Genomic DNA, 5,537 nt, shown 5'->3' with positions numbered 1-5,537 from the left:
CTGGATGACAAGGACAAACTGGAAGCAACTGTGTGTGTGTACATATGTTCATGTTTAGAAGAGGGAGGAGACATATCTTAAACCTCTGAAATTCAGGGGTCAGGAAAACAATCAAGGGTCTCCTTTTCAGCATGAACCCTGAACCATTAGTGGTACTTAAACCCAATTTTGATTAAGGCTGATTCCCAGAACCTAAAAGAATGAAGGGATTCTGGAGAAAGGGGAACCTTCCTACACTGTTGGTGGGAATGCAAGCTGGTGCAGCCACTCTGGAAAACAGTATGGAAGTTTCTCAAAAGGTTGAAAATAGAGCTACCCTATGACCCAGCAATTGCACTACTGGGTATTTACCCCAAAGATTCAAATGTAGGGATCCGAAGGGGTATGTGCACCCCAATGTTTATAGCAGCAATGTCCACAATAGCCAAACTATGGAAAGAGCCAAGATGTCCAACGACAGATGAATGGATAAAGAAGATGTGGTGTATATATACAATGGAATATTATGCAGCCATCAAAAGGAATGAAATCTTGGCATTTGCAACGACCTGGATGGAACTGGAGGGTATTATGTGAAATAAGTCAATCAGAGAAAGACAATTATCATATGATCTCACTGATATGAGGAATTCTTAATCTCAGGAAACAAACTGAGGGTTGCTGGAGTGGTGGGGGGTGGGAGGGATGGGGTGGCTGGGTGATAGACATTGGGGAAGGTATGTGCTATGGTGAGCGCTGTGAATTGTGTAAGACTGTTGAATCACAGACCTGTACCTCTGAAACAAATAACGCCTTATATGTTAAAAAAAAGAAGAGAAGAAGAAGAAGAAGAAGAAGAAGAAGAAGAAGAAGAAGAAGAAGAAGAAGAAGAAGAAAGCAGGAAGGGAAAAATGAAGGGGGGGAATTGGAGGGGGAGATGAACCATGAGGGACTATGGACTCTGAGGAACAAACTGAGGGTTCTAGAGAGGAGGGGGTGGGGGGATGGGTTAGCCTGGTGATGGGTATTAAAGAGGGCACGTACTGCATGGAGCACTGGGTGTTATATGCAAACAATGAATCATGGAACACTACATCAAAAACTAATGATGTAATGTATGGTGATTAACATAACATAATAATAAAAAAAAGAACGAAGGGATTAAGGTCTAAATCCACCCTCCCTACAATCTCTGGAAACCATTCCCTCTACAAGGTCTCTGACATTCACCCTTTGATCTCTGCCTGAAGCCCCCAGCGATAGATTCTCCTTGTTTCTGAGATAGCTTGTCCAGTGCAGGACAGCTCCAAATGCCAGATAGGTCTTCTTCCTACTGATCCTCAAACTGTCTCCCTCTTCATTTCTCATAAAAGTCCTCAATCCTCCTTCCAAAGATGCACATCAGCCATGGGACATGGTGGTTAACTGAGTGGAACTGAAGTCAGTCAGGACAGTTTAAATCCTTAGGCTACTCCTTAGCTTCGCATGCTCTTCAGGCAGTTCTAAAACTTGTCATTGTCTCAGTTCTTTATTACCGAGACAAAGTTAACAGGTAGAAACACACTACATGGTGACTGTGAGGATGAAATGATGAAATGCATTTAAAATATTTGGAAAGACACATAAAACATATTATTCTGCCTGAATACCAGCAATTCATTCATAGAAGTTGCTCTGTCCTTCCCATGACTAACTTCAGATAGTTGATGAGCCTGTCATCAGATGACATTTCCTTTGAATGACTTGAGGGCATCATTGCTACTGAATCTCTTCCAGTCTAAACATGTATAATTTCCTGACCTTTAACAAATGAGCTTTTGGAGCACAGACGAGCCCTGATCGTCCCCTAGGATCCTCCTATCTGTCAGGCTCACTTTAAAATTTCTCACCCATTGTGTGATGAACTGACTCAGAAATATTCTGAACAGCAGCATGGACAAAGTCTTCTTCACATTTGAAGAGTAAGCTACTGTAAGATTCCATTACTTTTTTTTTTTTTTTTTTATCATCCTGCCATCTTCTTGGATCGTAAGGGTGCTATGTTCTCTTTAAACCAATCCTCCATTTTCCCCACGCTCAGTGCAGAATCTAAGGCCCAAAGACTTACCTGGAATCATCTGTGGTAACATATGTAAAAGCCACAGAGTGAAAATCTTTTGGTGTTTCAGATAGTGAGGATGGTTGTTTTGTACTATAGGAGCCACCTGGGGGATTTTTTGCACCAGTCACTGATGAGCTTTAAATTAGCCTGGATCAAGGGTGAAAAGCAGGCAAAATATGGTTAAAAACCTAGGAGAATATGCCTCATAGCAGATCTACATCTAATAAAAACTCTCAAATCCTGTGTCCCTTGGGCCTGGGAGCCAAACAGACTGACGTTTCAGAAACTTCTAAGAGAAGACAGTGTCCCAAGACAATACAAAGAGCCGATGACACTTTTATACAAAATAATGTGTCAATGAAGGGAAATGAAAACATCTCAAGGCATTCAGACTTACCAGTATGGACATGCTGACAGAGAACTAAATGGAATATTTCTATGTGATATAGTAATTGTCCCGGTCATGTTCATAATTCTGGTGTTGTAATAATGTGCATTTTCAAAATCTTAGTGCCAGTCAGAATATCTATTTCAGTTTTCCAACTATGAACGATTATTCACGCCTGACATTTACTTAGGTGAAAAAAGTGCTTGATCTTACATAAAATTACTTTCATCCTAGAAAAATCAGTGGTATAGGATGGGCTGTGCTGTGTGCTGGGTGAGCTCACAGGGCCTTAGGAGAACTGGTTGTGTGCATCTCTTCACAGCTGTGCACTCAGCGATGTCATGTTGGCAGACTGAATATAGCCATAGCCAGAACCATTACACCAGAAAAGGGAGCAAATTAAGTACATCAGAGTATCAACTGCCCATCAGGGTAACAATGATGGGCTTAATTAAAATAAAATATTTTCAGGAAATCAAAAAGAGTACTTTTCAATTAGAATATGCAGGACGCTGAGGTGAGGTCAGCACATTCTGAAGTTTGTAAACTACTCTTTGTCTAGAGAATAATAATATTATGAACATATTCAATGGTTCACAAGATACTTTTGGGAAATGCAAAAAGTGTTTGAACATGCCAGAATCAAAATGCTTTTGAAAGTTAGAGAGAAAATTACTCTTAGATACTGTTTAGTTAAAACCTATTAGAGCTACAGGGAAGTAAGACGTTTTGGAAACAATGTGACTCCTTATACAGTTCTTCAGAGCCTCTGAGAATTTTACTAAATGGAAATAATTACCTGTGAGAAATAAAATAGGAAATATAGAGTATACATTCTCAAAAGTGGCTCTTTATCCACAAGTGTTCTATAGAACAGAAACAGAAGTTTAATTTTTCAATACAATAGTGTTAGAAATGGAGTTGAATAACTTTTACTACAATGGTTGATAAAGTTCATCAAGTGAGAAGATTTAGGTTTATAGGATTTAAGAGAAACACAAAATCGAAGGGCCTGACCATGTCTATACTATCTGTCTGAATTCGAGTGGGAGTCCTTACCATGCAGAGAGGAGATGCGTCAGGGAAAAACTTATGTGGGCAGAGTCCTGACTGCCAGGTTCAAAAGCAGACTTGGGTCTTGAGTATACCCATGCAATGACATTTCATTCAGATATATTATATAAAATATATTATATGGCTGGGGAAATTGGAGTATGATGTGCATATTGGATAATAAAATAGTGTTACATTTCTTGGAAAAAGGAAGCTCTATCATTGTGGCGTATGGAAATTGGTGGTTTTCACACTTGTGATGAAGGTAGCATAAGGTCGAATCACTAGGTTGTACACCTAAAACTAATGTGATATTGTGTCAAGTATACACAAAAATAAAGTAAAATAAAATAAAACAAAATAAGTTCTGTTTATGCTACAACATAGGTGAACATTGAACGCTTTATGCTATGTGAAAGAAGCCAGATATAAAATGCCATGTATTGTATGATCTATTCCTTGAAATGTCCAGACCTGTCAAATCCAAAGAGACAAAAGGAGATGTGTGCTTTCCATAAACTGGGCATAAGATGAGTGACAAGTAGCTGGTAATGGGAATGAGGTATCTTTATTGGGTTATGAAAATGTTCTGGAATTAGAGAGCAGTGTCAGTCACACTATTTTTTGAACATACTAAAAACCAGTATCTGGTATACACTAAAGTGTGCCATGGGCAGTTTTATGTAAGAAGAATAAGGGTGGAGAGAGGTCAAATATTGCAAGTTATGCTTTCCAAATTAGTCATTTAGATAAGGGCCTGCAGAAATACAGAAGGTGAAGCTGCCTCAGTCCCTCTGGCTAACCTAGTAGTCTTTATTTTATTTATTTTTATTTATTTTTGTATTTATTTTATTATCATTATGTTCAATTAGCCAACATATAATACATCATTAGTTTTTCACGTAGTGTTCAACGATTGATTAGTTGCGTATAACACCCAGGGCTCATCACCGCATGTGCTCTCCTTAATAACCATCACCCGATTACCCCATTCCCCCATCCCTATCCCTTCTGTAACCCTCAGCTTGTTGCCCAGAGTCCAGAGTCTCTCATGGTTTGTCTCCCTCTCTAATTTCTCCCCCTTCAGTTTTCCCTCCGTTCCCCTATGGTCCTCCGTGTTATTCCTTATGTTCCACATATGAGGGAAACCATATGATAATTGTCGTTCTCTGCTTGACTTATTTCACTGAGCCTAATTCCATCCAATTTCATCCATGTCGATGCAAATGGTGGGAATTCATCCTTTCTGATGGCTGAGTAATATTCCATTGTATATATGAACTACATCTTCTTTATCCATTTATTCTTTATCTGTTGAAGGACATCTCAGCTCCTTCCACAGTTTGGCTATTTTGGGCATTGCTGCTATGAACACTGGAGTGCCCGTTCCCCTTCTTTTTATTACATCTGTTATCTTTGGGGTAAATACTTAGTAGTGCAATTGCTGGGTCATAGGGTAGCTCTATTTTTTTTAAAGATTTTACTTATTTGACACAGAGAGAGAGAGACAGCGAGAGAGGGAACACAAGCAGGGGGAGTGGGAGAAGCAGGCTTCCCATTGAGCAGGGAGCCTGATGCGGGGCTCAATCCCTGGACCCTGGGATCATGACCTGAGCCAAAGGCAGACGCTTAATGAGTGAGCCACCCAGGCACCCCAGGGGAGCTCTATTTTTAATGTCTTGAGGAACCTCTATACTGTTTTCCAGAGGGGCTGTACCAGCTTGCATTCCCACCAACAGTGTAGGAGGGTTCCTGCTTCTCCACATCCTTGCCAACATGTGTTGTTTCTTGCCTCCATTACTTTTTGCCATTCTAACTGACGTAAGACGGCATCTCCTTGTGGTTTTACTAGTCTTTAAACATTAGCAAATGCTCTTTGCCCACATGATTCATTAACTAACCTTTCTTTGTATATCTATATATCATGCATTCTTTCCTTGAAAGAACAGAGAATTCATGCATGTTACAAAACAGAGACCAGGCCCCCTTGCACAATTCCCAGGCACTAAGGAACCA

Source organism: Callorhinus ursinus, unplaced genomic scaffold, assembly GCF_003265705.2.
Source record: "Callorhinus ursinus isolate GAN/ISIS: 27379988/994484 unplaced genomic scaffold, GSC_fseal_2.0 scaffold35, whole genome shotgun sequence".
NCBI lineage: Eukaryota > Metazoa > Chordata > Mammalia > Carnivora > Otariidae > Callorhinus > Callorhinus ursinus.
Note: the sequence above shows the minus strand (reverse complement) of the source record.